General features: G+C 41.1%; 1 protein-coding gene across 4 annotated transcripts in view; it reads left to right on the top strand.

Annotated features, from left to right (window-relative positions):
- Positions 1 to 25,411, top strand: part of ARHGAP6 (Rho GTPase activating protein 6) — a 312,914-nt gene that overhangs the window by 202,655 nt on the left and 84,848 nt on the right. Inside the window, exon 1 of one of the 4 annotated variants that reach the window (XM_018913530.3) lies at positions 17,642 to 17,755. The exons of the other annotated variants lie outside the window; for them this stretch is intronic. The gene's annotated coding sequence lies outside the window, so the exon portion shown is untranslated. Of the gene's footprint in view, positions 1 to 17,641; positions 17,756 to 25,411 lie in introns of those variants that run through there. 4 annotated transcript variants of the gene reach the window in all.

Genomic DNA, 25,411 nt, shown 5'->3' with positions numbered 1-25,411 from the left:
TCATTAAGGGCAAATCATGCCTAACCAGCTTGATGGCCCTCTATGATCAAGTGACTGCAGTGGTTAACATGGGAAAACTGACCAATGTCATCTACTTAGATTTCTGCATGGGCTTTGACATGGTCACACACAACATCCTCTTCTCCAGTTTTGGAGATTTGAAGGGTGGACTAATACTCAATAGGAAATTGGCTGGATGGACACAGACAGAGAGTTGTGGTCAGTGGCTCTAGGTCCAAGTGAAGGCTGTTGACAAACAGTGTCCCTCCAGACTCTCATGGGACTGGCAACCTTTAATATTTTCATCAGTGACATGGGCAGTGGGATCAGTGCACCCTCAGGAAGCTTGCAGATGGCACCACAGCAGGACAGGATGCCATCTGGGGGCCCTAGACAAACTTGAGGAGTCGGCCCATGAGCACCTCCTGGGGTTCAACAAGCCCGAGTGCAAGGTGCTGCACCTGAGTCAGGGCAATCCCAGACATGAGCACAGGCTGGGAGAAGAAGTCACTGAGAGCAGCCCTGCAGAGAAGGACTTGGGGGTTCCTGTGGATGAAGAGCTGGACATGAGCCAGCAGTGTGTGCTTGCAGCCCAGAAGGTCAGTGGCACTCTGCATCAAAACAGGGGTAGCTGGCGGGTCAAGGGAGATGATTCAGCCCCTCTGCTCTGCCCTTGTGCCTCCCTACCTGGAGTGCTGCGTGCAGGTCTGGGCTCCTCAGCATAAGAAAGCCATGGATGAGTTAGAGCAGGTCCTGGAGATGATCAGAGGGCTGGAGCACCTCTCCTTTGAAGACAGGCTGAGAAAGCTGGGGTTGTTCATCTTGGAGATGAGAGGATTCTGAGGAGACCTTATTGTGGCCTTCCAGTACATGTTACTGCTTCTCTTTCTTTTGATGATAATGTTTCCCACTGTTAATTTTTTTTATCCCCATTTCTCTCCACAGAAAAGAATTTAGGAGGATTCTAGATTTCTTCTGTGAGTGTATGTATTCATACTTTCATTGCTAGGAAAGATTGGGTCTGAAATGGAATAGCTTTTCACAAATGTCACCCTGTTGTAATCTAAGACCATAATAGCTTTTCATTAAATGGGATTGCTTCATCAAAGCTGACTGGTGTTGGAAGTTGCTGTGGGTTGCTGCTTCCTGGGTACTTAGAAACCACTTGGAGTTGATTTAGTGCTAGCATGGAAAAATGAAACGAAAATGACAGTAATTGTCCAGTTTTGAACAGAGCAGGCAACTGGTTGATAATGTTGGCTGGGGACATGACAAGTAAAACTCTTTTCTTCTCCCTGCCCCCCTATCTTTGCCTCACTCTTAGCTTGGCCAGTACAGCCTCACACTTCCTCTGCACGCCCTTCTGCTCAGCTGTGTCCAGCTGCTGGTGCTTTTCTTGTTGCTGCTCTGGTGGGGTGTTTACAGAGACACGAGGCTCTGCTCCCCTGCCTCTGCTGGTGTCTCTGTCTGACAGAAGTTGTGGTGGTTACACAGGAAACGGAGCTCAAATGAGATGCTGGGCTAGTGTGACTCTGAACAAGCCTGTTTCATGGCTTCCAAGATTGGTGTGTTTTACATAGAAACTCATGGTATGTCTTCATCCAGATGGAAAAAATGCTCTAAAATCTTAATCCTTGCACCTTGTTTATATTGCTTCTATTATTATTGTTAAGGATTTGGACAAGGCACTTGTATTAACCTGATCTATGACAGTAATTCAAATGGTAACTACAGCTTTAACAACCACTGAAACATGAAACAGCAGGACATGACAAAAGCAGCTAAGAATTCAATGATAAAAGGGAATGTCCAGAAAAATATTGCAACATTCATAGATGTATTTTATATATATGTAGCATGTTAATAAAAGTATATGCATGCACAGTTTAACAAAACTATGCTTTTTGTAAAAATCGTGACATGTGAGTCAGTCTTTGGGGTGATAATTACAGGCAACTGAAATAGCAGATGTGCTAAAGTTTTAAAAATAGTATTGTTTCTGGAGATAAGCTCCTGCTCATTTCTCACAAACATTTTTTGGATGCTCTGGTGCTTATCTGTGTGAATGTAGGGGCAATGTAGGGCAATATAGATGCATCTGACTGGGAAGTTTCTGTTGCATTTTGTTCACAATGTGTTCCTTCTGAGATTCCTTGTAAAAACCCCACAAACCTAATAGATCATATCATAGTTTCACAGTGAATTTAATACAGCTGGGATCATGATAAGCAAGGGCATTTGTAAAGTAATTTCCTCTCTGAACTCTGCAAGATTTGCAGGACAGAATTCAGAGTGTCTGACATTCTTTGAGTGCATGTGTGAATTCCGTATCTTGACATTGCAAGTGACATCACAGCTTGATGTAAATTGTATGTCAATATAATCATGGTGTTGTTTCATCTTCCTTTCTCCTTTTCACATTTAACAAATGCTAATAGTAATTGAATATCTCAGTATTGCTTGTAGTCATTAATTTCTCAGTGCCTACATGGCTCACCTGCTTGTTTTCTGCATAGATCAAGTTCTGCACTCAGATAACCAGTGTTAATTTCTGAGTTACATTTTGATAGCTTAGTTCTGTAGAAAGCAGTGAGGGGTTTTCCTTTTTCAAGCTGTGTTTTCATTTTAGTAAAGCAGAACAGCCCTTGCTTTGTGAGCCAGTGGTGCACTTGACAGATTTTCACCATGGACTTGATGGGGAGGGAGCTGGCACTGTCCTGTAAGAGCATTTATGCCAGGTGTGTGCTTGGGGGAGGACTATGGAGCTTCCAGAACATGGAGCAGAAAAAGAGAAAGGGCAAGTGATCCAAGCAAAATTTTTGGGCATGCCAGACCTGACCTGTTGTGTAGCCTGAGTTTCTGTGCTCCTACAAACAGTTAGAAATGTAGCCAAATCCATACACAGATGTCATGGTACATCCATAGGCTTCAGTCAGCCTTCTCACACAGCAAAATAAATGTGATTGGGAAAATTCTCTGTGGATAAAGACTGATATTTTAGGAACTAATATTGTAGTTATGTCCTAACCATAGGTTGGAGCTGGATTCCTTCCTCTAAAAAGAAAGTATTGACTCATTTCACCATTGCTATTCTGTGGTTCATCAGGAGATATTCAAGATCTTGCAGTCTCATGGTGGTTTTCTACATTATAATGTTGACTTTATTATTGGAATGTGATTGTATTACACTTCATTGAAATAGAGGTTTTTATTTTATTTTTTAAATTACTGATACTTCAATATGCTACTGGTACTTGATATCTGCACAATTCTTTTCTTTGCTATGAAAATGTTGCAAAGGGAAGTGGGGGCTTTGTGGTTTGGTTTTTTTTGGGGGGGGGCAGGGTTTACCAGCTGCCTTTGGAGGAGATGAAGTAGAAGCTGTTTGAGCAATTGCAGTGCATCACCTTTAAGGAACAGTAGCTCCTCATATGAATGAAGAGAGTGAAAATACAAAAAATGAAAGTAAAAAAAAATGCTACTTTCTCAAGAGATTGATTTTCTTTGCTTTTTGGTACTGTTGCAGGTGGTTATGTGGGGAAATCTCTCCTAGTCTAAGCTTTCTTATGTTTCCTTGCCCTGTCCTGGAGCTGTTTACTCCTCTGTATTGCTGTAAAACTTTTTGTTTAGAAACTTAAAAACAAGAATACACCCCCACCTACCCTCAAAGAAACCGGAAAAACCCAACCAAAAACCGTAAGGGTTTATGCTGTAGTGTGTGACTTAGCATGCTTTTTTTGGAAGGAGGAACTTGCTGTATCCTGGTATGGATTCAGAAGTAGCCAAGCTACCAGGCTCAGACTTTGGAGGGCTTTTCCCCCCCTTCCTTCTATCAGGCCATATGTACTCAAACTTCCTGTCTAGGAAAATGAGTGTAAGTTTCTTTTTCTCCCTACTCCCTGGGGGATTTCATTGGGGTTTTGTTTGGTTTTGTTTGTTTTGTTCTTGTTATCCAAAGGGAGCTGTCTAATCAGCTCCAGGAGTGGGATAGGTGGGGTAAGAGGTCCAATTTGGTTTGTAGGTAAAGCAAAAATATTATTAAATATTTGCTTGTTCTAAAGGACAGATTCACTTCATTATTCACAAGCAGACAGAGATAACGTTTTAAAGTTAAAAATCTGAACTTATAAAAAAAAAGTATTTTAAAATCTGTCTCTCTAGTGAAGTTAGACAGATACTGTTCCACATTTTGTAATTTCAGCTTTTAAAGCGTCACCTTGTTTATAAATGAGTAAAACTTGGCTTGAAGATGTATCCCTTTACAAAAGCTTTTAGTAAAATAATATTTGAGGAAGCAGAGCTACTTGTACATTATCATTCTAAACCAAAATAATTCAGATTAAATAGGTGGGGTATTGAAAGTGAGATCAACTTTGCAACTACTGGAGCAGCAAAAATGGGTGATACAGCTCATAATGTAACATTTAACATAAAGCTGTAAATAATAGAAGAAGTATTCAAGGAAGTATTAGAAATACTTGACTTGTGCTCAATGGCTGCCTCTGTCAGCTGGCTGTCACATTTAAAATGCTGTATTTGAAGAGATTTGGACAAGTTTGAATTGGGATAATAGAAAAAAAAAAAGCTGAAATATGATATGCCAGCTGAGAAGTGGCTGTCACCGACATGTTTTATGAAAAATCCTTTCCTTAGGATTTTTTCCTCTCCTGAGAAACTGAGAGGCCTCAGGAACAAACTGTAAACAATTCTTATCTGCTGCTGTGGAATGCAACAGGGGGAATCTGTGATTGGCCTCATCAGGCTGTTTCCAATTACGGGCCAATCACAGATCACCTGTCCGGCCGGTCTCGGTCTGGGAGAAACTTTATTATTCTTTCTTATTCTATTCTTAGCTTAGCCTTCTAGTGAAATCCTTTCCTCTATTCCTTTAGTATAGTTTTAATATATTATCTATCATATAATAATAAATCAAGCCTTCTGAAACATGGAGTCAACTTTCTCGTCTCTTCCCTCATCCTGTGACCCTTGTGGAAATACCACAAGTGGCGATGAATTTCTATGGTCAGTAACTTTTCAATCCAATCTGTTCTCACCTGGGAAAGTGTTCTGGTGTATGGCTTTGGAACTGCATGGATGTTTTTGTGTTTAGGATGAAGATCCCTGGCTGATTTCAGACTGATCTTAGCTGGAGATTGACTGATCTTAGATGGTGAATTAATGAGAGTGTTTGCTTTGCTGTATATTTCAGCACACTGTAATGAATTAGGCTCTACTCCATCACACCTTTTTTGGGTGTAAATCTCACAGTTGTGATTTGGGAACTTCAGTGCAAATGACAGCAGCTCTTGTTTATTGCTCTGGTGTCCTCTATTGTAGCCTGAAACCTGACAGTCAGAATGTCCCAAGGTGGCCTTGAGCTGCTGGCTGCCCTTTTTCTTCATTCTGTGCAAGATGTACAGATGCTCAGTGGTAATAAAAAGCAAATGCTATTCTGCACTTCCTTTAGGGTTGCTTCATTAGCATAGCAGCCTGAGCCCTTGTCATGTAAGTGCATGAGCCTGGATAAATCATGGGGTGCCATAAAAATTAGGGATGTGGGAAAAGAGGGGCAGCACCAGAAGAATGAAAGAATGACTGAGCACAGAAAAAACAAACCTCCTTAGAGCACCTGCTCAAACACAAGATACCAGAGAGACTAAAAGCACAGGGGTATGGGAACAGTTCAACCATCTCTTAAGGGCAGAAGAAATACATTGACTGGTTTGAGAATTTTTGGTAGGAAGATCAGGCACCAATACCTATGCAGTGACTGCTCTTGGTGGGCAGAGCTGGGAGCAAGTGAAAACATCCCTCAGTGCTCCTCCCTTCACTAGGGCAGGGAGTGATTGCTGTTCACTTGGGGAACAGACTGGCTTGTGGTTCAAAGCAGTGCTGGTGTGTCACTGCTCCCAGGAGTGAAATGACCTTGTTTATAAGCTGTAGCTGGGCCAGTATGCAGCTGTTTCCACTGTAAACTCACAGAAAGCTGGGTTCAGGGTATGCTTGTGCATATTGCTTTGCAATTAACTTTGTATGGACACACATGCCCTTCTCCCATAGCTGCCTCAGTGCTTCTTGCTGCTGCAGGCAGCACAAGTGCATTTTCATTTTTGGTTCATTTTTCTCCAGTCAGAGAAACAAGTGTGTGGGTAGAAAGGAATGAAAGTGATGCTTATGGTGCTGAAGAAATGAACTACAGGGTGAAGTGGCTGTGTAATTTAGGTCTTGCTAGAGGAACAAAAAATAATTTTATGTGGAACCATTAATCCCCTATTCTACAACAAAATTCAGAAGTATCATTATAAAACTAGAAAAGGTAAGTGTATCCAAGATGGAAACTCTGTTGGAAGAGCAGAATTTGTATGTATGTGTTCTTGAAGATGATCTGTGCAATACTGTGATGCTTTTATTTTCAGAATAGCAATTAAAAATAATAATTTCATTGTGTATAACAGATTTGCTTGTGTTAAGTGTTCCTAAAACAAAAAAAAACTTTTAGGCATAAACATTTTTTTAAGCATCATATTCTAGCTAGAAATAGGATGGAACTACTAAGGATTGAAGGAGGTAAGAAGGTGGGTAAGCCCTGCCTTCATTGTGCAAGCATCTTGCCCTGGGTAGTGTCCTTGAACATGTAAGAACTTCCAGAACTTTGCTTATCATTAATATTGGCATGCTGCACAAAGGGGAGGAATATGTTTTCACTTCCTTATGAGATTTTCTTCAGTAGTGTGTGATATTGTCCTGTTTCTGACAGAGCTTTCTCTTCATACTAATGGTTTCTTCTCTGCTCTCTGTAATTTTTTTGAGGTTTTTATTATTATTTTTTTAAGTGTGTTCAAATCTCTGTCCCATGGAGTAGAATTTCAACTAGTGAGAAAAGACTTGTCCTCCCTGGTGACAGAGCAGGGATGATTGATAAGATGTGGTTGTGGAGAGTTTTCTCTTCAAGTGTTGGGTAGGAAGCCTCTCTCTGCTGTTGGATTTCCTGACCTAGAGATGTTGCAATGTGTGTTTTGTGACATTGTCCCCATTGCATGTGCCTCCCCCACAAGGGAGTAATGAGAGGGGAAGGGACATCTGGCAAATGTGTTGGCATTTTGTTCAGTGCTAGAGGATGTAGTGGTGAATTAAGGCTGAGTGGAGAAACATTCTGTATAATGCAGAGAAAGAAGGGGGAAAAGGAAGAGAAAAGAAAGAGGGTAGATGTATGGGGAATTGTAAGGATTTCTTAAGGATTTCTATTCTACAGGAGCAATCCTGTGAATAAAAGACCTACAAAAGATTTGTCAGCTCCTTGGAGAGGCTCTTTTTAAACAGTGCAAAAGTGCCAGGAACGTGTCCTGCGGATGGAGGAGATCTGTGTTGTGTGTGAGTGTTTTGGAGAAGTTCTGTATCTCGGAGGAAGAGGAACCAGAGTGTGGTTTGACAGTTGCTACAGCAACTAAGGCTTTTTTAATGGAAGGCAAGGATAAGCGATGGTATAAAGTCTTGTGTAACTGACGTACCTTCCCCCGCTTCCTGCCAATTTTCCAGTATATTAAAACAATAAGTAATTTATGACTTTAGCTGAGAACTGGCTCTGTGTTTGCCCCGCTCAGACTCGTTTGCAAGACTGCATGATCTTAACAGGGAAAACAGAAAAGAAATTATTTACATAACAGAAAGCAGGGAATCAAGCCTCTCTGAAAAGAATGCTTTGCAAGGGACAAATGCATCCCTTGTTCTGCCTGATGAAATTTTGTTTGATGTGGATGTCAGTGGGACAAGTATTTTTATCTCATAGCTTCCTTTCTTCTCATCCTCTCCCTTCCTCCCGACCATGACTTTTTTTTTTTTGCAAAGTTTTTAAAACTCTTTTTGGTTACTATGGAGTTCTTTGTAATGTAGGAATGATGATATATTACAGAGTAAATGAAAGATGATGCAAACCTGTGGCAGGAGGGGAATTCTGCTGGCTGTTTCTGCAGCAGTGTTACAGAAGCAGCCCTGGCATAGATGTGCTCCAGTAACTGCTGTCCACTGAGAGACTTTAACCCTTGTAATTTTTTGGGACTCAGCTGCTTGCTGTTAACCAGGAGGATCGATACAAGAGTGGAAACCACACTTGTGGAGTGGAAACAAACTTGTACCATGCAGAGTATAGAAACACTCACTTTAGGATTCAAAACAGTGCCTCTTGTCTGTTCATTAGTTTAAATTCACATATTCTGATTTAGTGGTAGTTTTGGTTTTAATACTGAAATTTAAGGGCATTTGACAGCTGAATTCCAGGGAAAGAGAGTTTGGATAATGCTCCTGTTCTTTGAAATGTCGCTGGAAGTCTTAGGGGCACTTTGCCTCCCCCTTGGGCTCTTCATGCAACATCAGAGGTAATTCTTAGTTAAGGTTGCTGATTTTAATTGAAGAGTAGGTATTAGGTCATTAATATATTTGTAAATGAAACACATATATGCACAGTTACAGAACCTTAAATACATGTTTTTGCCGTTCTTACTCAGTTTTTAAGCCTTGTTTTCATGAACCAAACATGTTTACTTAGCTCTTCAGAAGTAAGATTTATTTTACAGATGTCCTTGCTAATGTTTTGAGCATTAACAACTCATAACCAGAGCTCCCAGATTTGTAGGTTTGTTTCTGGCATTTCATTTTGCAGTTTAAAAGAAAAAAGTTATCTTCAATAGTATTCAAGACAGTGTTACACAGTGCATTTTCAAAAAACTATGACTGAACTAAGACCCAGTTTTCAAGTGAATGACACTGAGGTATTTAACTGGAATAAGTTCACTGCTCTCGAGTTGCTGAGAAGCAGTGCATGAAGCATGCACATTTTTTTCACGGATGAAAAAGTAATAAACCTTTGCTACAAATTTTATGCATTTTAAAACTCAGTAGAGGATAATTACTGCCTTCTTGCATTCATTTTGGCATTTTGTGCATTCGTGTGAGATGAGAGAAATAACTGAAATATTTGAGCTAAAGGGAAGACTGACAAAAAGGTTTCCTTTTAGATATTCATGTGTTAGTGACCAGTACTTATTAGAAAAGAAATTGCAAAGTTTGAATTCTGCAACATGAATGTGTTCTTCCCATAGCATCCTGTCTGCCATTTTCTTCTTCCTACAACCCTCTCCTCCTCCATCCTTACCCAGACCTTGAGATGGCTTATCTTTTTTTGTTTCTCTGACTCATTCACTTGCCCTGGTGACACAGCCCCATCTCCAAATCTCTTTTACTCTCACTCCTTCAGGCTCCCTCAGGATCATCCTACCACAAGATTCTCCTTCATGTCTCACCATCTCTCCCTCAGTGGGACAAACCTGCTTTCACCTCTCTCATCTGAAGGAGCCTGTGCTATTCCAACTGCTGCCCATCTCCTTTCTTGCTTTTCTATCACATAGATTGATTCAGCTCCTCAAAGTATTTTTTCATTTCCATCTGGGCTTCTAGGCTGGCTCTCATCCCCTCCATGGCACCTGACTGCCCTTGTCCAGCCTTCCATGACTGCCAAATAGCACTCCATGTTTTTAGAGGGACACCAGCAGAACTTTACTTGATCAGTGCATTCTTGCTGCTCTTTAGGTCACACAGAGTGGAAGTCTGTCAGCTCCACTGAATTGTTAGTGAATGTGGAGTGATTTTCTAGGAATCACATAAGGATACCTGTGGTATGAAAACTGCATGCAACTGAAAATGTTTACATTTCAATTCTCCTGTTGTGTTATAAAAAGTAAGGAATTGTTGATAAAATGTGATGGTCAGGGTGCAATTACACAGTATGCAAACCTCCCATACTTTTTAAGTTAAGGGTTTCTCCTCTCAGCTGTATTTAACTGTGTTTCAGGTAAGTCTTCCCCTTGATACTGTGGATTATGCTCTGGCATGAGAGTACATGCAGGTATTTATTAGGGTTTTTTTTTTCCAAAACTGGGTATGCAGTTTCTTTTTCATACAATTATTGGATCTCTGATTCATGGGTACTCATCTGGAGTGTGCCAATGCTGCTGACAGCTGTAGGCATGCAGCACTTATGTAAATTGTCTGAACAACTAAAGTTTTACTGTATGATATGAATATTTTAGTGTCTCATTTAGCCAACCACTTCAGACTTTTCTTTAGATAAACTGGAATTTCTCACCTGAAGAAATGGTGTAATCTGAAAGCAAAAGCAGGTTACTTGCAGTTTGTAAGATTGATCAGTCATTGCTGGCATTAGTAAAAAGCTTAGGGAGTTGAGGCAGAAATATATGAAGATATTCAGAAGACTCTTAGCCAGTTTAATTTAGTAACCTAGACTGAAATAACACTAGTGTTATTTCAGATCCTTTTGGGCATGGATATTACACATGCATTTTTTTCCTACAAAACTTGAAAGAAAAGTAGTCGTCTCTTTTTACTTTCTTTTTCCCCAGATTAAAAATGGCAGGAAGCTATTTGCAGTTGTCTTGAAAGTGAATTCTTGCTAAATGGTGAGAAATAGCTACTCTTAAGCATTTTCAAAGTACCATTAAGCCAAAGATTTTTCTGCCTTCATACTGATGACATTACAGACCAAAGGAGTTGAACTAAAGCCCAGTTTATGCAACTGATGATAATATTTTATTGTCAGAAAGCAGCACTTCTGTCTTTATCTTCAGCATTTTTTGAAGACAGAAAACTGTAATTTGGGAAATTGAACAGAATAATTCTGTGTTTTCCAGCAAATGGTTCTTTATGAAAACAGGTGGTGAGCTCTTAATACTAAGAGACAACATGCAAAATTGTCCACAAACATTAAATTTAGCAAGCAAAATTCTGTGTCTTTGAAAGGAAAGCTGACCTGGCTTGGGTTCACCTTGTTACAATAGAATATGTTTTTCCAATGCCCTTGTCTTTCTCTAAGGTAGATACACAAACTCACCTGAGGCACAACTGCATTTTATTGGGTAGAAAAAAACCCTGATTTAGTTTCTATTGATTTTACTCAGTTAACTAGGTCATATATAAAACTGTAGCAATGACTGGATTTCCACTCTGTAGTTCAATACTAATGCACCACTAAAGGCACTGATCTAAATTCAATGGTAGAACATTGTTATATTCAACAAAAAAACAAAAAAACCCAAAGCTGAAGCAGGAAGACTGGGTCTCGCAGACTGCACAGCTCCATAGCAGTGAACATAAGAACAGGGTCTGGAGGAGATGTCTCCTGGCTGTCTCTGAGATGTCTCTAGGCTGTCTCTGTGCAGCCTACCCTGCCCAAGTCAGCCTAACATCAGAGAGACTTGCTAAATCCTCTGCAGCAGGAGAGGGAGGGAGCTGAGTCAGTGGCTGGGGAGGTGATGCTCAAGGTGTCAGTGCAAGTGCTGCCAGGCTGGGAAAGCTCAGGGGCATGCAGAGGGAATGTTCTGCAGACCTCAGGAGGAGCTTCTCCTCTCCATGAGGGGCAGTCCCTGGTGAGTGCAACTCCTTCCTAATTGGTTCCCTTAGCTAAGGAGTGGGGCTTGGTGCAGTGGGCTCTTGTGGCTTGCAGAGAGGTCACCCTGCGAGGCTGTGGTGAGAAGGATGTGCCTTCTCCAAGGATTCCTTGAGCATCCTCTGAAGAAACACCCCCTTGGCAGCATCAGTGTTGCACTGTATCCTGCTGTGTGGGGGTTCCTGGCAGAGGTGTCCAGGTGGTGTCTGGAGCATGGGAAGTCAGTGTGGAATACTGGAGCATGGTGCTGCATTGCTGGAGCCTCTGGAAAAGCTCTTCCCATAGCCTGTGAAACCTGGTGAGTCAACGTGCAAGTTACAGCCTTACATAAGAGTGCAGTTACAGAGTTAGGCGCAGATAAGGGGTGACTGAGATATACTGACTTTTGTAATTGAATAATTGATGCTCTGCTAAAAGGAGTTGGATTTGAGTTTGTTGGATCAGCTGTGCTCATAGCCTGAGAGTGAAACTTTTGGCAGTTCCAGCCCTGTTTGGACCAGTTGCAGTAGGTCTTTTTATCCAGGACCTGGTCCACTATATGAAGAGTTATGGAGTGTTATCTCTGTTTCCTAATGTCTGCATATGATAAGTTTGGTTACATGAGACTGCCAAAATAAAAAGGAAAGAAGTTCTGGTAGCTTTCTAAGAAAGGCACTCAGCTCTTTGCAAGAGGAAGCTCTCTTTGATATATGATATCCTGGAGTGTTAAATGTGAGCCCAACCTTGCAGCAAAAAGAGCTGCAGTATTTTTAACCCAAAGATATTTGGAGAGTTTGCAGCGAGGCCTGGCCTTTGTTTCTAAGTATTTATATAATCCACATTGCCTGGAATATTGATAGTTACATGCAGTTTCACAAGGGGATGTGTTTAGCATCTAATGTAACAGCAGTACTTGTGTAGGGCTGTCACTTCTTTATCACATGCTTATTTACATTCACAGGTCTGACAAGTCTTTCATCCTGGTGTGTGTTTCTGCTGTTTCCCATGCATCCTGGCCAAGCAGTGGGTTTGTCACAGCCACCTTGCCTGTGTGGTGGTGCTGGTGAGGTGTGTGAACTGTGCGCACATCAAGTCTCTGACTGGAAGAATTTCCATGGCTCTCACTGCGTTGGTGCAGCCTGGGTGGTTACATAGCTCTCCATGTATTTATGGATATGGAAATAATCTCTGTTAGGAGAAGCTGGTGTTGGCACTCATTCAGGGGGAATTCTATTAGCAAAACTGATAGGGCAAAATAAGGAGAGGAGCGTCAACAACTGTACTTGGAACGCTCACTGATGAACAAATGCAGCTTCTGCCACCTAAATTTAACAGTGCAAACTCCTAACACAAGTTATGGAAGAATAGCAGCCATTTGTTCACCCCTTCCTAGATGTGTTTACCATGCAGCATCTGTGTTAGCTAAGCCAAATTCTGGCACATTGTTGGAATACTAATTTTTCTCAAAAATTACTATTACCATAACACACTGTTGTGAGGTCACTATTGATTTGGGTGGTAACTTCTTCAGGGGTGTAAATCAAGCCAGGCTGTAGGAGTGTAGCAGCTGTCAGCTTTTGAGAGCTTCCATACTGCCAGGGTGTTGCTTTTTCTGCAGAGGCAAAGGCAGCCATGGAAGGGCCTCTGCTACTTGCGATGAGATTCCTCTTTTCAGGAGTGTAGGTCAAGGCTGCCTCTTTTCTCATGCAGGAAAGTTGTGCTGTTGGGAGTGTAGGTTCTCTTGGCAAGCAGCTGTGCTCCTGGGCTGGAGGAAACCAAGCTGGGAGTTAGGATGGCCCAAGACTGGCCCTTTCTTCCCCAGCATGTGCAACACAGAGCATCTCAGCCTGGAAATGAAAACAGAATGGGGAAATGGTTGTACCACTTCCCAGATGCCTGTGTCTCTCTAGTTGAGATTGGGTTTTCTTTCTGAAGAGTAACATGGCCTTCATGGTGATAGTCATCCCACCGAACTTGTTTAGCTTATCTCTCAGTGAAATTAAACTGTGCCACGTGTTGATTGCTAAACTCTGCCAACAGGTATGTAACATAGGAGATAACAATTGAGAACAGGAGCTGGAGGGGTTTTTTTCTGGTAGTTAAATGTGCAGGAGCTTTCACCAATTAAGATTTTACATCTAGATAATAATCCTGTGCAGTTACCTTGCTGTTACAGAACAGCTGCTTGGCAGTGGAGTGGCCTGTCTTCTCAGACTGGAGCTCAGAAATGGGTAGGCAAACTGTGGTTGGAAAGAGGAGATGGCAATGGCAGGTTGGGAAAAACTTAACTGAAAAGCTCTCATTTAATGGAATTACAATAAAAAAATCTTGATTTGCTGTGCATGTAGTCAATCTAGAGATTTATTAACGTGGTCTTATTGTGGTTTAAGACTGGTCACTCACGGATCATCCCCCTCAGGCTGTAGATGTGCTCACAGGAATGTAATGACAGGAGCTGTTTACCCATAGAGAGATAGTGCTGCATTGCCTTCATCTTTTACCTTTTGGGATCTTATCAGACAAATTATCAGGTTCTCAAAATGATAACAAATCTGGCATATTGGCTGAGGTGGTGCCAGGTTTCTTTGGCTCCGACAACCCGAACACGTGGGGTGACAAATGGCTTGAGAAAGAAACACTTGGGTGCTCTTCCTCTGGGTGCTTGCAAGGTGCTACATCACAGAGTTGCTTCAGACCTGCTTTGTGTCCCAAGGTTTACTTTTCCAGTTTAGTATGCTATTGTTTGAAATGTCAGCCACCTCCGGCCTTACCCTGCCTAAGCTGTAAAGTTTTCTCTCCCTCTCTTCACTTGGCTCGGGAGGCGGGGAGGTTTTGGGACCTTTCCAGGGCTTTTCTGAAGCTGCTTTTTCCACTGTCAGGCAGGGTCTGGCACTGAGTCAGCCACTGCTTCCTGGTTCTCACCCTTCCCTTGCAGGCAGACAGATGACCTGCCTTAAGGGAGTGACCTTTCTTGGAAGGTGAAATTGAACACATAAATTAAATGCTGACCATAAACATTAGCCACATACATACTTACAAGCACATTAATCCTGTGTTAACAGTCCCCAGTGCAGTGTTCATTGATCAGATAGTTATTGTTTGTGCAGTGCTTGGAAGATGACAGCAATATGTACATTTCTCTAATCATTACAGATTAGCATGTTACACCAAGGCAGAAACTTTACTGAGATACTTTATCCATATTCTGATGAAAGAGGTGTGTGTTTATTAGGAGAGCCCAGTGAGGCACAGAACATATTTCTTACAGTTTTGAAGAGGAAAATTTTGATAACTGAGCAGGAATCTTATTAGCCACATCTTGCCCTTTGCTGAGGAGGAATGAAGTTATTAATTTACTTGCCTTCCTCTATTTATGGGTTGTAATGTGAACTGACTTTTCTTCCTGCCCTGGTTCTTCTCTGGGAGGCTCCAGTTTTATCTTGCTCAAGCATCTGTGGGAGAGGATAAAGGAAGACACTATTTAAGTATCTGGATGCATCCTGGGCTGCCCAGGAAAGAAATAAGTACCTTACCTGTCTCTACAAAGCATGATCAAGGGGAGTTTGATCCTCTTGACATTCACCAGGGCTGAAGGAGTTCCACCTTGAGGTGTGAATTTCCTGTTCCTTCCTTAACCTTGCTCTTCCTATTTGTGATCTCTTCTGTCTTTACTGTTTAAACTGTTTCCCCTGGTGCCATGCTGAACTTGATCTGAATTCATGCTTTGCATATCTAGATGGGAGAGAAAATATGATCTGACAATAATAGCAGGCATGCTTTTTGGAGTTACCAGTGTGTGCATAACCATTAACTGAAGGAGAAGCTCACTTGGGTCTAAAATAGCTCTCCTCACACAGACACAAAATGTAAACACTAAGTTGTGTGAAAGAAGAGCCTGTGTCTACAAATCTCCATGTTCCTGATCCTTCTCCTGGTTCTCTTCATAGAGATGTTGCACTTGGATGGACAATTGCTGTCTTCTGGGCTGCCTGTGTGGTTGGGAAGGAATGGGAGGAACCAAGAGAGTGGCTGACCTTGCAGTCAAGGTCTCTCTATTAATTGCCTCTTTCAGAGCAGTGTGTTCCAGTTGGGCTCTTTAGTGTTTGCTCTAACCGTGGGCTGCTCTCTTTCTCAGCTGCAGGGGAGTGATTTCTACCTTAGAGGCCTTCAAAATCATCCCTTTCTCTTCATTAATCAAGTACCTAATCAGATTACAGGGATCTAAATGGACTTAAAGCACTAAGTTTTTAAGTTCTGTGAAAATTTTCCACTCTTTAACATACGATAACATGCAGACTCATTTAAGTTAATGGCATAATACTTCTCTCAGGAGATAAATTTCTAATTGATCTTATTGCTGGTAACATTATCTGTGGACATTTAGTCTCTGATGGGATCCCTTTGCTCCTGCTTGGTGAAGAGATGAAGCCTCCCAGGGCAGCTGAATTCCACAAACAGCTGAGTTGCTGGGAATCCCTGTGGGGCCCCAAAAAATTCTTAACTCTCTTGTTTTTAAAATAATGTTTTTCAGTCATTTTTCATGGCTTTGATGGTAGAATGCAAGTGATGGAAAAAAATACCTGATCACTTCATGCTGTTCTTTTTTTGTCATGTTATGATATTTGAAACTTTGCAATTTGTTTGATTTTAGCTGTCATGAAGATAAATTTCCCATGGATGCTTTAGACTTGAGAATACTTGTCCTTAGCTGAAATTTTTAGGGAACAATAATAAATAGTCTTTGCATGTGAACTTGTATCAAGAGACAGAGATATTAATCTCTTGGGGAAATCACAGATGTTTTGCTTTCTAGATGAATTTCAATTAATTTCTTGTGGTCTCACATGGATTTTTATCTTCTTGTTTGTAAGTTCTCTGTCTCTTTTTTATTCCTTGCTTTACACCAGTGTGCCTTTGCTTTCCCTGAAGTTTCATCTACTTTTTTCACTTGTCTCTAATGGGATATTCAGTTTATCTCACACTCTCAGCCCAACTTGGTTCTGTAGCTTAGGAAACTCCTTTATTTTCTCTCAGGTTGCAGGTTTGTAATGCAATGTCCTTTGCAATCTGCTGGAGGTTTCCACCCTTTTCTTGTCATTTTTCCCCCCTTCGTTTTCTTCCTGTCCCTTTCAGTGTCTTACAGGATTTTTGTCTCATTAATTATCTTACAGCTGGCTGAGGCCAAAGAAAAGGAGGTTTTTTTTCAGGCATTTTTTATCTCTACCTTGACTTCCAGCAGTGCCCTGTGCCAAATATGATGTGCATTTCTAGAGCTTACCCTTTTCCCAGCAGTAAGTCAGTAGCTGTAGGAAGAAAGAGGAGCTCAGCAAGATGCAGGTGATTTTCCTCAAGTTGTCTGCTCAATGCAAATGTGTTATGCCTGTATGCTTTCTTCTGATATGAGAGGCTGTATAGCAAAGGTAAAGGTAAGGGAATAGGACTAAAGGATTTTAGTCTGTAACTTTTTAAACTGATTAGTTTGTAACTTTTTTTCTGAGAGACGAATGTGAAGGTAGTGGGTGTGTTGCTTCATGTGAGTTGAGCTTACCTGTTGTTCTTCCTTACTTATATGTGAGGAAATAAGGGAATACTTCTCTGTCAGGCATGAGTGAGCAAACTGGGCCATGCTGCTTTCAGAATTTATAAGTGGCTGATCCGTGGGGAAGGGATTCTGGAACAAGTGACAGTGAAGTAGTGAGCATTTGTGTAGAAGTGAACTATGTGTGAAAGATTGTTTGGACTTATTCTCTTGTCACTTCATGTCATTTGTCAGGGTAATCATGAAAATGGACCTTTCTGAAATCATGGATGACAGTTATAAGTCATTGCAAGGTGGTAGTACATGGACATCTAACTGAGAGCTGACTTTCTCGTGCAAAATTTCTATCTTAGGACACAGGTTTTCAGAAGCATGCACTCTTTGCAAATGGTTAATGGGCCAGCCTTCTTCCTAGTAGATTGTGGATCTGAGTTGTCATTTGTGACCTTGGAAGTCTGCTCATAGTAAGCCAGTAGGTAAGAAGATGCAGAGATCCCTCAGAATGTCAATGTGCAAGATTTTGGTTGCCGTTCAGATCCACTGGCCTACATGCAGAAGCTGTTGCCTCTGGTTTTTCCAGTCTTATTCAAATAAACTCATTTTGTGTCTTCCTTTTTCTGATACCAGTTCCTGATTCTCATTTCTCTAAAAGTCTCACTTTGGTTCTCAGAAACAAATGAAAGCAATCAGTCCAGTCTTAACTTGCAAATCAGCTCTAACAGCAAACTAAGCTGGACATCTTCCACTTGAATTCATTGTTCTTGCTTCTACTTGTGCTAAAGGTTAGTAAATTTTTAATCAGTGTTAGTTTTGTCAGTCCAATACTGCTTATTGTTACCATTTCCCCCACCAATACTGATCTCTTTTTTTTTTTAATAGTCTTCCTCTATTTTTGCCTGCTTTGATTTTTTTATCATGAGTAATCTCTTTTGGAAACAAGATTTTTCTTGCCCCATTGCTGCTGCTTTTCTCTTCTTGTGAACTGCTCTCCTTTGTTTTGTGTGTAAACATTCACTGCTGTAAGCTGCTCTTTGAGATCCTGGGGCAGATACAGGACCAGCTCAAGGGAAGCAAGTAAAGGTTTAAACTCTTCTTTTTGTGTTGTGTTATATGGTGGGACAATTCCACATGGTGGAGTTAGAGTGAATTGAAGAGCATGATCCCCCACTGCTGCAATTGCTCCTTTCCAGTTGTCCATATTTCTTCTCTGTAGGACTTTGAGATGAGCTGTACCTTCCTAAGGCTGGAATGGACACTAAGAAATTATCTAAAATAATGGTATTCTGCATGATGTCAGTGTAGTGTAGAAAATACTTGCTTTTAAAATAACAACACTTACCATACAGTTATTTTGAAATGTTTGATACCATTTACACTTTCTTAGAGCATGCAGGGAGATGTTGCCAGTATGTAGAATAAAATTCTCTGTGAATGGGCAGCACAATGTGAAGGTTGGGTTTCATTTTGATTAGAAAAGCAAATGGTTGGTATGGAATCAAGTGAAGCTATTTCCCCTCCTTCTCTTTTTAAGTGGTTGCTGTTGTTCTTATATTTCTTTGTTTTTTATAAGAGGAAAGAAAAAGTTGTTTTTGTTTTTTTTTAATTGGCCAGGCATTCTAAAAATACAGAATATTTTGGTTGAAAAGTGGATTTGGTAGTAGAAATTTGACTTTCTTTTGGCTTCAGGGGATACTGCCCTGACAATTAAGCTAAAGAAATAATCTTTATCAGTTCTGTCATGCACGAAGGAGATGAGAGCAGAAAAGGTTGTGCCTTGAAGAGCAGTTTTGTCAGTGATGCTGAAGAGTGTCAGAGTTTGGTGCCTGGACCTAAAGCCAGGCATTGTAGGTGGCTTCTGTTGGTGCTGCTGCCAGCAACACAAGTTTGACATGGAGGCAACTACTGCAGCTGAGCCCTGTCACTTCTGGGTGGTTTTGTTCCTGTTAAATAAAGCAAAAGAGAAGTGTTGAGGTGTTTAAGGGGCTGGAAGTACAGACTCTGCAAGGCTCAGTGGGCATCTGGGGGGTGTGGGTGTGCAGTGGGCAGCAGCAAAGCTGGGAGCCTGTCCAGGGTGTCCTTCCTGTGGGCTCAGCCAGTGCTCACTGCTGGGACACACTGGGATTGCTCAGCCCAGTGCTCACTGCTGGGACACACTGGGATTGCTCAGCAGCCAGTGCTCACTGCTGGGACACACTGGGATTGCTCAGCAGCCAGTGCTCACCACTGGTGGCTGAATCTCTGAATGAATCTCTGCTTTCCCATTGCCAGCTCTGCTGCCTCTCTCCAGGAGAGCTCTGGCTACTCTTCTGCTGTCACAGCAGGCTGACAGCAGTGTGGCTCTGGCTTCCACGAGATCTTTTTTACTGAAAAGGTTGAAGCCTCTTTCATTGTTTTCACGGCTCTTTGAGAAAGTGAATTTTGACAAGTGTGGCATAAATCCCTCCCAGCATGCCAGCCCAGTGAGAGTCCTCACTGCATTGGTAGAAAATGCCTTTTTTCTGCTTTTCCCTTAGATGTGTCTGTTGAGGATGCTGATACAGCCTGTGAACTGGCACTGTGACTTGAATTGTACTGACTTTTATGGTATAAGCCTGTCAAATTTAATTTAAGGATATGATAGTTAATAACTCCCTGTGTGAGTGTGCCTATTTACAGAAGTATAAATGGTTAAGGTTCTCTTGTGACATGGAGCTAGGGAAGCTGGTGATTTTAATAATATGTTTTTTATTAAGTTCAATTCTCTCAAAAAAAAAGGTTACTTTTTTCTCTTTCCTTCTTAGTAAGGGAATGAGCATGGCCTTGTGTTCTTGTATAATTTGCAAAAACAAAACTATAAACAGTCTATGGAGATTTAATTCTCTGTTTTTGTAAAAAGTGAAGGGTACTTTGTAACAGTGTTATGTTCTCACTGTCTGAAGTTCAATCACAATATGCATACATGGTGTGGATTATGTATGTATTTTAAGTAATATATCTGTATTTCAAGTAATTTTTTCAGATTAAAGTTATCAGGTGGTCTTTATAATGTGTTATATTGTAGCTTTTAAAACCCCAGTGTGACCATTTTTCAGGATTGAAAATAAATCTGAATGTATTTATTCAGTTCAATCAGTGCTGGTTTTGGTACAATGTGTACCAAAGCTCACCTTTTAAATCCAAAGTTCATTGAAAGAATTGTTGGTTGGTTGTTTTTTGGTTTGGATTTTTTATTTGTTTGTTTTGATTTTGTCTGGAAGTATTTTTATTCTTTTCTTTTTTACAGACTTTTATTTTAAGTTAAAGGGCTCCTTGAGGAGGAGGGTTAATGGAGGTATACACTGCTGACTACAGGGGATGGATTGATTTCTGAAAGCAAGTGAAAATGCCTGAAATGCTTCAGCTTTTTTTTTTTTTTTTTTTTTCTGGTTTCCTGATCTTTAATCCTGAAGGAAAAGGAAAAAATGAAATTAAAACCAGCCTTACTGAGAGCTCTCGTGCAGTGGTGATGGGGTTTGTGTTTTGTCTCTTCTAGTGGTGATAAGAAATGAATTCAAAGATACTGAAAGAATGAAATTCTTTGGCCTTTTGATGAGTAAGAGCATTAGTGAGCTTAAAGTATGAAATGAGGAGAAAAGTGGTGAGCTAAAAATTGTGTAAGCTTGTTGCACTGTTAGAAGAACCTCCTGTAATCTTCATGCCTTCTGAATCACTTAGTGAGCATATACTATACTGCAGGCTTGGTTTCTTTTAAACATAACAGGACATGTTATTAACTCTCTCTGTTGCAAAGGCGTGGTGCTTATGTTTATATTTTCCTGTAGGATGCAAGGTCCTGCAAAGTGTAGTCTTCCCTTCGTACACCATTGCAGGGTTTGTTAATCCACATTTCTTTTTCTGTACATTAATGAACTTTGACAGGACAGACTCAAGGCTGTATTGATATCTCAGCTCCACAGAGAGACATGGCTGTCAGATCAGATATCTGGCTTAATTGCAAAGCAGCTTAAAATTTTATCTTTTGCTCCAATCTGGCAGAAGCTAAACTGATACAAACCAATCCCAACCTGGCAAGAGTGTGACTGCACAGAGATGGATACAGTGATTTAACTAACACACTCACATACACACCTAGGGGGAGGTGGGTATGAGGGAGAAGCTTTTTTATTGCTGCTTCCTGCTTTTTCTATTTGGTGGGCTACTGTGCCAGGAGCAGACAGGATGGTGGGTTCATGGAATACCTGGGCAGGTGGGATTCCCCTGCAAGTTGGGGCCACATGGCTTGGCTGGCATTTCTAGGATGCTGAGGCTGCTCAGGTGGTTTGCTTGTTCCCCCAGGTGCAGTTGTGCAGGTTGAGCTGGCTTGGCAGGGGCTGGGCTGCTGGGGACACCACACAGCCTGAGGTGCACATCAGCAGCTGCTGGAGGACCATGTGAGCCTGTGCTGGGGAGGTGGCAGGCTCTGCCTCTGTGGCTGTTGGATGGCAGTGTAGGCAGCAGCTGTGGAATCGTAGCCACTGGATGAATGCAGAGCTGGATTGTATTGTGTTCTTGCTGTAAATGTAGCATGTGTGCTCTGGTGGCAGGTGTTGACACTTGAGGATAGAGCCTGTTATGCTGTCTGGACTATATAATTAAAGGTCTTGGACCACATTTTATCTTCCCTGTGATTTGGTGGTCTGCATCTTTTCGAACCACAAAAGAGCACTGTTATATTTTCCAAAAATGGGGGTCTTATTATTTTATTAATATGCTCTCTTCCTCAGTTGGCAGGATGATACAATAGAAGTATAATAGTGACAGGACAAGGAGTAATGGCTTTAAACTGAAAGAGAGTAGGTTTAAATGAGATATTGGGAAGAAATCCTTTGCTTTAAGGGTGGTGAGGCTCTGAAACACTTGCTCAGAGTAGCTGGCTTGAAGAAGCTGTGGATGTCCCATCCCTGAAAGTGTTCACAGCCAGGCTGGATGTGGCAGTCTGGTCTAGTGGAAGGAATTGCTGCCCATGGGTTGGAAATAGATGATCTTTAAGGTTCCTTTCAACCCAAGCATGCCAGATGCTTACCCTTGTGAGGTGTTTCAGGGGAAAGTGTCTGAACTCCACAGTACAGTGTCATATCTGCCCATGTAGCATATGACTTCATACATTGTCTTCCTGTCTGTTTGAATTTATGAAGCATGCAGGAAAGAAGTTACTTTTGGTTTCTCCTAACTTAGATGCCCATGAGGGTACTGAGGCATTTAATTTTTCAGGTGTCTTGACACAGCACTTTTAAATGTTTGGTGTTGGGGTTTCTGTGTAACAAATGTAAGCACTGGTGCAGTAGCAATCTGCCTCTGTACACAGATTCACAGGCAGTCAGAGAATGCCAGTCTGTCTGTCTGTGATACAGATTTTGTGTTTACAGACAAAATCAGAAGAAATTGAAATATCACCTCAGGTGTCACCAGGCTCTGCTAGCATTTCAGAGGTGCTGCTGCCTTCCAAAGAAGTTATTCCTTCATCCAGTGAAGAAAAGGATTCAATGATAATCCGTAGGTGTGGTTGATTGGTATTTTCCCTTGCCTGAGAACAGATGGCAAAGCCAAGCATTGTGTTGATCATTCTGCTATGCTCTGAGTCAGTTGTAGCACCTAGGATGGCATCATTTCCTAGAGAAGGTTTTCAGTATCCTTTGGGTGCTGAACAGCACTATAAGAAGACAGAACAATTTAAGTAAAATCATTCCATCAAAAAAAGTGTCAGACTTCTTGTGTCCAAACTTACAAAGTTTGATTAATTTGTGGCAATTCAAAGATGCAGATGGTAAATTGACAAAGTCTACTAGAATGTCTTTTCAGGTGAGTCTGGAAGCCAGAAATTTCCTGTTTAGAGTTGCCTACATGGAGATCCTGGGCCAATGTCATAATGTTTGAGAAACTCTGAATTTGCCAGGTGAAAAGGCAGACGAGACATTGTGGTAAACTTTTTTTTGTCTTTTTCCCCAAGAGAACAGAGCCTCGTGCTGTAACACATTTTAAATGTTTTGTTATGGGTCTCATGAACTGAAACCAAATTTTTTAACTGTTACCATTTCATGAGAATGAAAACCCTGTGTTTCCAGTTCTGTTTCAACTTCTCTGCTGCAGTCGACAAGGCTAAAGCTTAAAGCCATCTGGTTTTAGAGGAATGGGAAATATTTTTGCACTAGCTGAAACACTAAAGCAGGAAAAAAATCCCCAGATATCATAGTTTCCAAAATCTGCAGTTTTCTTTTCCTCATGTAATGATCAAGTTTTCTCTTATGCAGATAACCTTTTCCAAATACTCAATGCTTCTGAACTTTCTGATTAGGTATTGGGAAAAAAAAAAAAAAAAAAAAGCTCCTTGAAACTGGACAAGATTTTTGGTTTTTTTTTCCCTTTCCTTGAAAGGATATAATGGACTTTTATGAATATGGAGTTGCCTGAATAAAAATGTAAGAACATCTCCCATTTTTTGGCAAATTTCTTTGTCATAAAGTACAAAAAGCCCAGAATTTAATTTACTGTGTTAACTGCCATATTCAAAACAATTTCTGGACTGATAAACCAGGACAATAACCAGGATATTCCTTATAGTTGGTGTGTTTTCAGCTTCCAAACTAATTTTAAAATGAATTGTCTCTCTCTGAAGATCCAGTGAGTCAGGTTCACTTTGCTGTGCTCTGGTTTTATATCACTGGAAGCTGTTTGACACTGATGTAACTCAGTGAATCACTGTCTGCTTGCTGCCAGCTATTCTAAAGTGAACAAGTGTGTCAGAAGGATTAAAATATTTTACATTGTAGCTGATATTCATAAAACCAGGTTGTGTTGGATGGTTGTTGCTAGGCTAATAAACTGTAAGATGCATTTTGTTTACCTTGGTGTTATGAGGTAAAATTACCCTGAAGTAACATAGGTTTTGGCCTGGCTCTTGCTGGCAGTCTTTGAGTTCATATGACGAGTGTGGCTGTGATGAATTTGTCTCACTGAGTTACTGGTCTGCCACTAAGGGTAGGATTTTTCAAGCATGAGCTCTCTCATCTGCCAGTTAAACATATAAGGCAATTGTCTTGTACCTCACTCTAGTCAACACAGGGAGCACCTCTTTAGGTCAAAGGATGGCAGGATGAGTGAGCTGATGTGCAAAATAGCTCAGCCTTACAAAATCCAGCCTGCATCTGTGATCCAAGAGATTAATTGCATGCAACAGATAGCAAAACTTCTCAAACTAAGCATGTACTTAAATGTTTTGCTGACTGGCAAATTTGCCTTCAGTCTGAAGTCATTAGGAGCTTATTTTTACATGAAGCATTTGCAGTCAAAACAGTGTTGCTATCTCTGCTTCATTTCTATGGAAGGATTAAAAAGTTTGCAGGAATTTGGAAAAGAAATCTTGCCCTTTGGCCTGGAATGGCTGCCAATTCTGTCACATCATGCCATTCCAGGTATCAGGAGAGCAAGTTTGGTTTTGCAGGACTAAACTTTACCGTGTGCTGATCATGGGGAATTTGGGAGCCCTCTGCAAGCAGTGATTGCACAGGGCTGGTGAATGCCATGTGGGCAAGGTGGTGTCTCTGTTACCCCTCCCCTACGCCTCCACTGGCTGTCTGGAGGAACCCTGGGGGTTTAGAGGGACCCCTGAGCTGAAGGAAGGGGTCCTTCCCTGCACCAGACAGCTCTCAGCACCAGGGCTTCTGCCTTCCCCAGCCAGTGGCACTCATGGATCAGACAAGGCTTTCATTCCCAAGAGGTCTGCTAAAATCTGGTCAGAGCGCTTTGTGTACAGACCAGCTTTATTCTTTCATTTGGAATTTTCACTTTATAGTTCTGTATAAGTGTGGCTGATGTTGCATCAGACAGTAGGAAGAGTGTTCACTGTGAAGATTACCAACACTGGATTGCTGTGGTAGTCACAGTGTGGCTCTATTACCCACTGGGGTAGCAAATGTTGCACCAAGGGGACAAGTGGTCAACATTCATCGCTTTGTCTCTCTCAAATTTTAGTATCTGTAACAAGAGGGGGGAAAATAATGCTTTGTTTGTCATATTCAGAAGAAAACAATGGTCATATATTAGCATATGAGGTATCAAGGACAGATTTGCTGCAGTCAATTTCGAAACTCTGTTCATTTATTATTAAGTATTTAGTGAGAACAGCAAACTGGTGATAAAATTGGACTTTGGAATTTATCTTAAGACAGAATGCAAATGTTTGAAGTTTTTTGTTTTTTTTTTTTTTTTTTGTTTTGATCCCCATTGTTTTTGCAATCTCTGAGGGCAGTTCCCTTTAATTTTGAAGCCCTGTTCATGAGTACCAAGAGCAAAAGGACTAAATGTCATTTAAAAGTAATGTAGCAATACTTGCCAACAGCACAGCTTTAGTAGATTCTGAGACAGGAATGTGGGAGCAGTCATAGCCTTAAAAAAACAACAATAAGCTTTAGCAAATGGAGAAT

The sequence above is a fragment of the Serinus canaria genome, chromosome 1 (assembly GCF_022539315.1).
Source record: "Serinus canaria isolate serCan28SL12 chromosome 1, serCan2020, whole genome shotgun sequence".
Lineage (NCBI taxonomy): Eukaryota > Metazoa > Chordata > Aves > Passeriformes > Fringillidae > Serinus > Serinus canaria.
This window is presented reverse-complemented; position numbering and strand designations above follow the sequence as displayed.